The 12,753-nt window shown below is 43.1% G+C and overlaps 1 pseudogene; it reads right to left on the reverse strand.

The window, feature by feature from the left end:
* Positions 1-6,391: 6,391 nt before the first annotated feature.
* Positions 6,392-9,960, reverse strand: LOC115462900 (annotated as a pseudogene).
* Positions 9,961-12,753: the final 2,793 nt, after the last annotated feature.

A 12,753-nucleotide genomic window follows, 5' to 3' on the forward strand; every position in this document is an offset into this window, starting at 1 on the left:
AGAAGGTCAGGGAGCTTTTTGGAGAACTGGATAGGTGGGAGGGCCTTACGATTTAGTGGTTGGGCAGAATACATGCGGTAAAAATGATGCTCCTGCCGAAGCTGCTTTATCTATTTATGGCGCTTCCGATTCCCATACCGCGTACCTTTTTCCAACAGCTGACTAAAAAGGTTTTTGCATATATTTGGAGGAAGCGGCCACCCAGGGTGCGTAGAAGTGTAATGTACCAAAGGCCGAACAAAGGCGGCATGGGGGTCCCAAATTTTTTTCTCTACTACCAGGCAGCGCAACTGCGGGTGTGCGCTGAATGGTACCCGACCAATACTAAAAAGTGGCTTCACTGGGAGCGAGCATGGATGGGGACTAGATACACAGGGGACGTACTCTGGAAACCGAGAAAGGAACTCTTAAAGATAATTGAGAGGGTCCCGTTGGGCTTGAGTCACATCTTACATACCTGGCTTCAATTAAGAAAGCGAGCTTTCCCAGAAAGAAAATATTTCCAACAGATGGCAATACAAGATGCACCAGGGTTCCCCTTGGGGAGGGAGGAGAGGATATATCAGATCTGGGCTAAGAGGGGTCTTTATCAACTGGGGCAAATTTGGGTCAACGGGGAGATGCGGTCATTTGAGGAGTTGCAAGATGAGTATGGACTGGAGGAGAGGGACTTAGTTTATTATAATTGCATCAGAAATTATATACTCAAAAGAGCTAGGGATGAATTGGAGTTGGCAGAGACGGAGGTGGAAAAGGCAATGAGACAAGGAGGGGGTAGGGGTGGTATAACGAGGATATATAGAGCTCTGCTTCTGCTCTCGTCCCCACTGGGTTTTTATACTAGAAAATGGGAGGAGGAACTCCAGGGTAACTATACGGAAGAGTGGTGGACACATAGCTATAGACACCTATTGAAGCCCTCCATCGCCCAGCCTCTGGCAGAGAATGGGTATAAGATCTTATACTGGTGGTATTATACCCCAGTTAGACTACAGAAGTTCTGCCCACAAATGTCGACAAATTGCTGGAGGGACTGTGGAGGGAAAGGCACATTTTGGCATATATGGTGGGAATGCCCAAAGGTCCAAAAGTACTGGACGGAGATCATGGACAGGGTGAAGGAAATGACTGAGATTAGCTATCCGAAAACGGCAGAGAATTGTCTTCTGCATGTAAGACCTAGAAAGAGCCCCATACATAGTCATAAGCTGGTCATCCATGTCTTAGGAGCAGCAAAATTGGCGCTCGCTCGGGCTTGGAAGCAGCAGGAGACCCCAGCCATGCAGGTGGTGATGGGCAGGCTACATCACCTGTATCAAATGTCAAAGTTGACGGCATTGCGAAAAGGTCAGCTTCAAAAGTTTCAAAAAATATGGGAAGCGTATGAACAATGGAAAGGAGTGGGATGAGGCAGGGTGATGGACACCCGAGGGGGGGGGGAGGGGAGGGAGGGGGGGAAGAATTGAAGGGGAAAAGAAATGAGCATCTGAGCTGTTTGATCTTCATTGTTTGTATGCAGTTGATGTAATAATTTCACCAGAAGCTTGTATTAGTAGAGGTTGTTTATTTTTGAAAAACCAATAAACAAATATAAAAAAAAAAAAAAAGTTATGTCCAATAAAAAAGGTATCATCTTAAAAAACAAAAAAAAAACATTAAAGCTCTGGTCAGCTCCTGGGCCAGATGGATTTTCAGGAGAGTATTACAAAGTACTGTCAGGGAAGGCCTTAGCATCTTTGTTGGAATACTACAGGGAGGTAATAGAAAAAAGAGAATTCCCACAGTATGCAAATTCAGCGCTCATAACTCCAGGGAAGTCATTAGATAATGTTGAATCCTATCGACCAATTTCATTGCTAAATGTAGACATAAAAATTTTGGCAAAACTGATGGCAATGAGGTTGGCAAAATATCTACCATCATTGATAGGCCCAGAGCAGGTTGGGTTTGTGAAAGGCCGCCAGTCAGTGCATAATATTAGGAAAACTTTGATGGCCATGGCGGTCAGTCAACAACATGGGGCGCCCACCCTGGTATTGAGTTTAGATGCTGAAAAGGCGTTTGACCAGGTTGGGTGGACGCTCATGTACCAGGCACTGGCGGCCATGGGTATAGAGGGCTGGTTCATGCACGCAGTTCAAACGCTTTATTGTCAACCCAAAGCGGGAGTGTTCATTAATGGGGTCAGGGAACCAGAGTTTATAATACAACGTGGTACTCGACAGGGTTGTCCCCTATCCCCTTTGCTGTTTATCATGACCCTGGAACCGCTACTGCATATGGTCTTTTTGGCTCCAGATCTCCAGGGGGTTAAGTTAGCAGGGCAGGAAATCAGAATTCTAGCTTATGCAGATGATCTGTTAGTAATTCTACGAGAGCCCCCAAGGACTTTACCAAGGTTGTTGCAGCTAATTGAACAGTATGGGAATTACTCAGGTTTTTGTCTAAATCTACATAAATCTATGGCCTTGCCAGTGCTGCCAGAAGATCAGATAACTTGGCAGGGGAACTTCCCCCTACAGTGGACACAAAACTCTTTGAAATATTTGGGAGTCACTATCACCAGGGACTTAGCAAAGCTTTATGGACAAAATGTGCAGAGATTGTTGCAGGACACTACCAAACAGCTGGAGGTCTGGGGGAACCTACCACTCTCACTCATGGGAAGAATTGCGCTATTCAATATGGTGATGGCCCCCAGGTGGTTATACACATTCCAATCACTCCCACTGTTCCTAAAAAGGGCGGATGAACAGAAGTTGATAAAACTGGTGCAAACCTTCCTTTGGAGAAAGAAAAAACCACGACTTTCTTACTCAACATTAACTGTCCCGGTGGAGTACGGAGGCCTGGGCTTGCTGAACATTAAATACATGACGGTGGCAAGTGGAATGCGTCACATAAATGATTGGTTCCGTGAAACCCAGGACTATTCGGATACTTACATAGAGCTACAGCTGTATCCTGGGACGCACTTCAGCGCTTATCTACATACGGCGGGACCTTCCCTACCATATATACTACAGCGGACAGGAATATTGAGGTCGGCGAAAGCGGTGTGGCAATGGGTTTGTAAATTACACAAATTTTCATCAAAAACTACCCCATTTCTGTCGATTTGTGGGAACCCCGCCTTTCCACCTGGAACTTTGTATCCAGCTTTTCAAAGATGGAAACGTAAGGGGATGATATATTTATTACATGCAGTTACCCTTGAAGGACGGATAAAGCCGTTCCAAGAGCTCCGGGAGGAATTTGACCTGCTCCCCTCAGATGAGTTTCATTATGGTCAGTTAAAGCACTACATACAGTCCTTGCCTTGGGAGGATCTAGCTGAAGATGTTCAGGAAGAGCTGGCTTCGGCATTTTCTCTAGCAGCGCAGCAACGAGTTCCACTAAAATTCCATCATAGACATATCAGGGACACTGTTCCGGAACCTGATTTTGTAAAGTTGCTAACCCAGTGGAAAGAAGATATTCCGTTGGACCTTACAGTAGCACAGTTTAAAGCTTATATTTTGACTATGAGGAAACACATCATTATGATGTCACACTGGGAGATCCAATATAAACTGGCACTCAGACTCTACATCCCCCCTAGGAGGGCTTTCCATATGGGGGTCTCTCCGTGGGGGGAGTGCCCTAAATGCAAGGAAGCTGGAGCCACCTTGGGGCATATGCTTTGGACATGCAGAGGCATAGCTAAATATTGGAAACAGCTTACACAATATGTCTCTTCTATCTGGCGGGCCAGGTGGAAATATGACTCGGGATTGTTGCTGGGACATCCGGTGTTTATTCATCCAGTACCAAAAGGACTTACAGCTTTTGTATATAGGGCTACCGTGACCGCCATGCAGGTGATTTTGTCCGAATGGGTGACAGGCCAATACCCATCATACTCTCAGTGGCGGACACGTATGATCTCGTTGATGCGGATGGAGAGGATGGGAGTGAATGACTTTAGTTCCAGGACAGGATTGCGGTTCCTGAATATATGGAGCCCACTGCTAAATACACTGACCCCGGTTGCTAGAAGCAGATTGTTGAATTTCTAATCTTAAGTTCTGTTCACATAAGGGGGGGGGGGAGGGAGGGATATTAATGGGGGGAAGGTTGGGGGGGTTTGTTGGGAAGGGAGGGAAGGTTATAATAAAACTACTTTGTTTGTGTAGATTCTACATTACCTGTAAGAAAATAAGGAATTGCTATTGTGAACGCAAGTGATAATGCTGTGTAGTGATACATGTACAGGATACCGATTTTGAATAAAAATGATAAACCATAAACCTTGTACATTAACAGAGACTATTTTCATCTAAAGACAATATAAGTACAGGTTAGGTTCATAGGAACCAATCATGGAAAATGGCATCACAGGCATGGAATATCGTTGGAAAACTGGGAAGGAGACTATGCAAAAAGAAGAGAGACCAGAAGAGGTACCTAGGAGAGAAATAAAACCCTGGAAACTGCAAACCCCTCCACAGAGAAAGCAGGAACTGCACTGCCACAAAACCAGAGACTGCCAGAAATGACAAGAACCCTCAGAGAGTATCAGTGTGAGAGAACAACAGGAGCAGTAACAGGAGGAGTGATACCCCCGGTAGTACAGGCATCTGGAGAAAACGACTGCCAACAAAACGTAATGCCCCCCTGGGACCAAAGCTGCAAGAGAGAAAGTCCGTTGTGATATGCAGAATTTTTAATCTATTCAATTCAAGAATCTTCCTTAACATACAGTGCTATAACTCCACCAATTTAATCCGCCCTATCACTGCAATATAATTTGAACACTGGTATGACATTATCCCATTGGTTGTTTCTCCCCTGCTGATCCAATTCCTTGAAAAGTTTTGTTCTCTTCACAAATTCTGTTGCTTCCATCCCTTTTGGCACCGATAGATTTTCACCCACTCCTTCTACTTGTCAAAAGGATTCTGGAGGTTTTCTTTCATATTTTAATACCCTTTGTGAACTGGGATCTGTTGATGCCATTAAGTAAACCTGGAAGACTATGGAAAAAGAAGCCAGCAGATCAATATAACATCAGAAAGATTTTATTGAAGATACCGCATGTAAACAAATTGCCCGACACAGGCCGTGTTTCGCCCACCAAGGGTTGCGTCAGGGGCTACAGTAAACAAACACCATCTAGCAGGTGAGGGGGGGAGAGAGCTGGGGGAGCCCCCAGAGAAGAGCAGGTCGGAGAAAGAGAGGGAGGAGAGAAAAGAGGTCATGGAGATCTGGTGTCAGAGGAGGAGGACAGTGACTCTTCAGAGGAGGAAGATTTTCACGGACTATTTCAGGATCCAGAGGACCCGACCAGTGGCCTGATTAAAAGGGTGAGGAAGATAAAAAGTACAGAAAAGGAGGTGGTGGAGTTGGGGAAGCAGGTTAAGATGGCAAAAGCCCTGTGCAAACTAGCCCCAGTGGAGCACCACAAGACCTATACAAAGGAGGTAACCCATTTAAGAATAGAGGGGATCGCTCAGAGCATGTGGTCGCAACATGTGCTGTATTTATATTTTGATTCTATTCTGTTTTATTATTCCCCAATTACCTATAAGGTAAGGAAAAGGGGAAGTAAATACACTAAATTTGAATTAATTACATTAACCTGCATTGTACGTTTAGGAACATGTGCTTAAAGCATTTGGAGCTTGCACATGTGAGGACATGTGCTTTTCACCAATATAAAGGCCAGATAGTTAACTTTAAAAAGAAAATGTTTATTTCTAATACAGGCAAGATAACAAATTTACAATAGAGAGGCAATTTTAGAGAGGATCTTTTACCAATGGAAGTATGCTACAAAATAACAGGTTTGATTGTAAATGAAGCTGGATAACTCACATTGATGGAGGCTGCTATGGAGAGTGATGCAGGAGATCCTTGCTGGAACAGGAAGTTTCTTTGTAGATTTGCTGTCTGATGGAGCTTGAAGCCGTTTCTTTCAGGTGGATGTGATGTCCAGCTTGAGAAGTCAGGATTCCAGGAGATTCTAGCTTGCTTTTAGATTTAATCACTTCAGGGCAGCGGCGACTAGGACAGGAGCATCAGGAACAGCCAGGAAGAACTCTCCTTCTAAAGAAAGAGCCCCTGCTTTTAAAGTGTCTGAACTGGGCATTTATCGTCAGGTGGTTGCCCTTGGTCCAATTAGAAAGCTCCTGGGTAGCTGAATTCTGGGCATCTGGCTTTGAGATGGAGCATGGCAACAGGTCACATTCTCAATGACATCACAAGACTTCCTGCCTGGACATCTGCTAGTCCATTGTCTGAGAGTGATTGAGCTTAGATGGGCTTAGGACATGGAAATAGCTTCTCACCTGTGTGGATTCTCTGGTGTATGGTCAGTGTTCCCTTTTTACTAAAGCTTTTACCACATTGATTACATATAAATGGCTTTTCTACTGTGTGAATTCTCTGATGTTTGGTCAGTGTTGTCTTCATAGTAAAGCTTTTACCACACTCACTACATGTAAACGGCTTCTCACCTGTGTGGATTCTCTGGTGTATGGTCAGTGTTCCCTTTTTACTAAAGCTTTTACCACATTGATTACATATAAATGGCTTCTCTCCTGTATGGATTTTCTGATGTGTGGTCAGTTTTTCCTTTTTACGAAAGCTTTTATCACACTCACTACATTTATATGGCTTTTCTACTGTGTGAATTCTCTGATGTTTGGTCAGTGTTTGCTTTTTAATAAAGCTTTTACCACACTCAGTACATGTGAACGGCTTCTCACCTGTGTGCATTCTCTGGTGTATGGTCAGTGTTTGCTTCTCAGTAAAGCTTTTACCACACTCACTACATGTGAACGGCTTCTCACCTGTGTGGATTCTCTGGTGTATGGTCAGTGTTCTCTTCTCAGTAAAGCTTTTACCACACTCACTACATGTAAACAGATTCACCCCTGTGTGGATTCTCTGGTGTATGGTCAGTGTTCTCTTCTCAGTAAAGCTTTTATAACACTCACTACATGTGAACGGCTTCTCTCCTGTATGGATTTTCTGGTGTTTGATCAGTGTTCCCTTTACACTAAAGCTTTTACCACAATCACTACATATAAATGGCTTCTCTCCTGTGTGGATTCTCTGGTGTATGGTGAGTTTTCCCTTTGTACTAAAGCTTTTACCACACTCACTACATGTAAATGGCTTTTCTCCTGTGTGGATTCTCTGGTGTATGGTCAGTGTTTTCTTCATAGTAAAGCTTTTACCACACTCACTACATGTAAATGGCTTCTCACCTGTGTGGATTCTCTGGTGTATGGTCAGTGTTTTCTTCATAGTAAAGCTTTTACCACACTCACTACATGTAAACGGCTTCTCACCTGTGTGGATTCTCTGGTGTATGGTCAGTGTTCCCTTTTTACTAAAGCTTTTACCACATTGATTACATATAAATGGCTTCTCTCCTGTATGGATTTTCTGATGTGTGGTCAGTTTTTCCTTTTTACGAAAGCTTTTATCACACTCACTACATTTATATGGCTTTTCTACTGTGTGAATTCTCTGATGTTTGGTCAGTGTTTGCTTCTCAGTAAAGCTTTTACCACACTCACTACATGTAAATGGCTTCTCTCCTGTATGGATTTTCTGGTGTTTGATCAGTGTTCCCTTTACACTAAAGCTTTTACCACAATCACTACATATAAATGGCTTCTCTCCTGTGTGGATTCTCTGGTGTATGGTGAGTTTTTCCTTTGTACTAAATCTTTTACCACACTCACTACATGTAAATGGCTTTTCTCCTGTGTGGATTCTCTGGTGTATGGTCAGTGTTTTCTTCATAGTAAAGCTTTTACCACACTCACTACATGTAAATGGCTTCTCACCTGTGTGGATTCTCTGGTGTATGGTCAGTGTTTTCTTCATAGTAAAGCTTTTACCACACTCACTACATGTAAACGGCTTCTCACCTGTGTGGATTCTCTGGTGTATGGTCAGTTTTTGCTTTTTACTAAAGCTTTTACCACACTCAGTACATGTAAATGGCTTCTCACCTGTGTGCATTCTCTGGTGTTTGGTCAGTGTTCTCTTCATAGTAAAGCTTTTACCACACTCACTACATGTAAACGGCTTCTCACCTGTGTGCATTCTCTGGTGTATGGTGAGTTTTTCCTTTACACTAAAGCTTTTACCACACTCACTACATGTAAATGGCTTTTCTCCTGTGTGGATTCTCTGGTGTATGGTCAGTGTTTTCTTCATAGTAAAGCTTTTACCACATTCACTACATGTAAACAGATTCACCCCTGTGTGGATTCTCTGGTGTATGGTCAGTGTTTTCTTCATAGTAAAGCTTTTACCACACTCACTACATGTAAACGGCTTCTCACCTGTGTGGATTCTCTGGTGTATGGTCAGTTTTTGCTTTTTACTAAAGCTTTTACCACACTCAGTACATGTAAATGGCTTCTCACATGTATGAATTCTCTGATGTATGGTCAGTGTTTTCTTCATAGTAAAGCTTTTACCACACTCCGTACATGTAAATGGCTTCTCACCTGTGTGGATTCTCTGGTGTATGGTCAGTCTTTTCTTCATAGTAAAGCTTTTACCACACTCAGTACATGTAAACAGATTCACCCCTGTGTGGATTCTCTGGTGTTTGGTCAGTGTTCCCTTTTTACTAAAGCTTTTACCACATTGATTACATATAAATGGCTTCTCTCCTGTGTGGATTCTATGGTGTGTGGTCAGTGTTTCCTTCGTACTTAAGCTTTTACCACACTCATTACATGGAAATCGCTCAATGCTGTGGATTCTCTTGTGTTTTCTGAGGTGTTCTTTCTGACTGAAGCTTTTATTACAGTCAGTACATGTAAATGGCTTCTCACCTGTGTGGATTCTCTGATGTATGGTCAGTGTTTGCTTCCTACTTAAGCTTTTACCACACTCATTACATGGAAATCGCTCAGTGGTGTGGATTCTCTCGTGTGTTGTGAGGTGTTCTTTCTGACTGAAGCTTTTATTACAGTCAGTACAAGTAAATGGGTTCATTCCAGTGTCAGTTTTTGGGTGGTCTCGGAGACTGTCTGTAGTGAAGCTTTTACCACACATAGTAGAGGTAAATGGTTTCACTACTGAATTAAGTCTCTTGGGCATTGTGAGGTTTCCTTTCCAACAAGCACTTATACCACTGTCAGCAGAAGTATATAATCTCTCATTTTTCTTGATTTCCTGGTATTTTGAGAGTGTTGCCTTCCTGCAAAATATTTGTTCAGATTTAGTAGAAGTGTCCGATTCCCCAGCAGTTTGAGCTTTTTGATGATCTATGACTGCTTCCTCTTGACTAAAGCTTTTCTGACATTCAGCACTTGAAACTGAGCTCTGTCCTTGGTGGAAATTTTCTTCCTTGTTGGAGCTTTTCTCACATCCAGGACATGAAGATATTCCTGTGATGTTTTTCTTATATTTTATAATGTCTGCTTTGTTCGTAAAGCTTTTCCCATATTCTGTAAATGTACACATTGTAGTTTCTTTATTAGTTTTCTTGTGTTGCATTAGCTCTTTCTTCCTATTGAAACCTTTCCCACATTCAGAACCTGTAAAATGTTTCTCTTTTAGGACTGTTTTCTGTTGTCCTTCTAGTTCTCTCTTTAGACTGACATTTCCCCCATTGTCCGTACATGTAGATGGTCTCTCTTCAGTATCAGATCTAAGAAGTGATTTTAGAACAAAATGATTGCTGAGGAATATCTGACAAATATCACAGGAACAGCTTTGATCTCTCATCTGGTTTCTCTCCTCTTCCCCTGCCTGTTTGAGATTACTGATACTGTTTTCACACAGAGCTGAGCCTCCTGGTGAAGGTTTTTGTTTATTTTGATTCTTTTCCTTTTCTCCCCAGTCAGAACTGGAAGAAGTTTTCTCTTTGTCTCTTTCTGATAACATCTTTTCCCCTTCAGGCTTCTCACTGAGCTTCCAGTTATGTGTCTCTGTATTACTGTTTTTAGGGTCCTCTTTTTCTTAAAAGTAAAAAAAAAAGAGCATTGTGTATTATTGTAGGAAAAGACATAAAAACAATCTTACAATCCAAACGTATCACAGGCACAAAACAGCAATGATGAGCCAGTAATTATGAAATCGTAAAATGGACAAACAATCCACCTAAAGCCACCTAGATAAACATTTTTTATATATTTTTAAGGGAGGGGTTTGTGGGGTGCTATGTGTTTTTTATTCTTAGTTATTTCTGTTTATCTTTAGGGGGTTTGTTTGTCCATTTTACAATTTTACCCCTGAATGCCGAAACATGTTGGGCTGACGAACTAATAGAAAAAGTACTTTGGACTTAGATTTTCCACTACTTATAAGGCTGTTTTGATTCCTTAAAGGATTTTAAGAAATAATTACCGGCTTCTCATTGCTGGTTTGTTATTGTAAGAGAAGAACAATTTAACAAGTTTAAGGGTCATAGGGTTGCCATGTGGAAATCAGCACTACCGTCCAGCATACACAAAGTTTGCCGTGTGCCATTTTCCATGTCAGAAAACATTTTTCTACTTTGTAGCGTGGGTTCATGGTGTAGGTGCGTCTGGCGGTAATTGCGCACTGACCGATTACCGCTGCGTTAAAATGTGAACCTGCTCAGGCATTAAATGGCTGCAAAAAACAGATAGGCAACCGATCCACAAAATCCAACGTGGAAACAAACACAGCAGATCAGTCAATGATATGGTTCAAAACTTTATTCTAGAGTCATTGCCCAACACAGACTGTGTTTCGCCCACCAGGGCTGCGTCAGGGGCTTTAAATTGAAACCAAGTTTCAAACCGAAGCAAAAAAAAACAGTGTGATGCCTTCTTCCAAGGTGAACCCAAGAAATTCACTCCGTGGACCACGTGTATATGCTGCTGGTCCATGGAGTGCATTTATTGGGTTCACCTTGGAAGAAGGCATCACGCTGATTTTTTGCTTCAGTTTTGAACTCATTAAATGGCTGCATGCAGATTTCTGTTTTAGCAGACGGCTATTTAGGCCTCCATTTAAAACAAAGGCAATTCCACACGCCCACACTACCAAGTGCCACTTACATGTGCGGAGGAGTGGCCTTGTGGTTAGGGTGGTGGACTTTGGTCCTGAGGAACTGAATTCGATTCCCGGCACAGGCAGCTCCTTGTGACTCTGGGCAAGTCACTTAACCCTCCATTGCCCCATGTAAGCCGCATTGAGCCTGCCATGAGTGGGAAAGCGCGGGGTACAAATGTAATACACAGACCCCTTTACATTCCCTCGAAGCAGAAAATACAACATATCCATGCTGACGATTACCAGAGATGCAGATAGAACAGATGATGTCACTCAAGCTGATATTTAAAAGCTCCTTGTTGGTCTTCCCACATCGATATAACAGCCATCAGAGTCTTGATCCTGTCTCCAATGGTGGCCAGTCTGGTCACAAATGCCTGTCAGAGCCCAAAAAGTAGATCTATTTCTCATGGTTCATTTTTCACTGACGAGCAATGGCTCTGCGAAGGGGCAGACTCAAGAAGAATGTCAGGAAGTATTTTTTCACGGAGAGAGTAGTGGATGCTTGGAATGCCCTCCCGCGGGAGGTGGTGGAGATGAAAACGGTAACGGAATTCAAACATGCGTGGGATAAACATAAAGGAATCCTGTGCAGAAGGAAGGGATCCTCAGGAGCTTAGCCTAGAATGGGTGGCAGAGCTGGTGGTTGGGAGGCGGGACTAGTGCTGGGCAGAGTTATACGGTATGTGCCGGGGCTGGTGGTTGGGCGGCGGGGATAGTGCTGGGCAGACTTATACGGTCTGTGCCAGAGCTGGTGGTGGGAGGCGGGACTGGTAGTTGGGAGGCGAGGATAGTGCTGGGCAGACTTATAGGGTCTGTGCCAGAGCTGGTGGTGGGAGGTGGGACTGGAGGATGGGAGGCAGGGATAATGCTGGGCAGACTTATACGGTCTGTGCCGGGGCTGGTGGTTGGGAGGCGGTGATAGTGCTGGGCAGACTTATAGGGTCTGTGCCAGAGCTGGTGGTTGAGAGGCAGGGATAGTGCTGGGCAGACTTATAGGGTCTGTGCCACAGCTGGTGGTTGGGAGGCGGGGATAGGGCTGGCCAGACTTATACGGTCTGTGCCCTGAAGAGGACAGTACAAATAAAAAAGTAGCACATATGAATTTATCTTCTTGGGCAGACTGGATGGACCGTACAGGTCTTTTTCTGCCGTCATCTACTATGTTACTATGTTACCTGACTACAAATATTTTTATGGATTTTCCTCTTTTGAACCCCTCTATCATAGTTCCTTTGACCACATCCTCTGGTACAACGAACAGCTTAATTATGCACTGCAGGTAAAACAACCTTTCTACATTCTCTTAGGCTTCCGTGGCAGGCGTCATGTTGTGGTTGTTCGGGTCTTGCCTTGTCTGAGTAAACGTAATCAATGTTTCATTTATTGTACTGTGATTTTCTTCTTCTTCTTTTGTTTTTTTAAATATTTTTATTGAGAGAAGTTGAACCATCTTAATAAATTGAGGGCTAAAATTGAACCATTTTAACACATGAAAAAGATAAGGGCATTCAATTCTATCAATTGCTTTTTTGGCATCAAGTGAAACAGCTACATAAGGTTCTTTGATATTTTCTGTAAATGCGAGAATATTCCAACAGTCTTGAGTTAACATTAGCCAATCTATTAGGAGTGAAACCGTTCTGGTCTCTATGTATAAGCTCAGGGAGAGTGTTTTGTAGGCGTAGAGCCAGGATTTTTGCATATATTTTG

The sequence above is a fragment of the Microcaecilia unicolor genome, chromosome 1 (genome assembly GCF_901765095.1).
Source record: "Microcaecilia unicolor chromosome 1, aMicUni1.1, whole genome shotgun sequence".
NCBI lineage: Eukaryota > Metazoa > Chordata > Amphibia > Gymnophiona > Siphonopidae > Microcaecilia > Microcaecilia unicolor.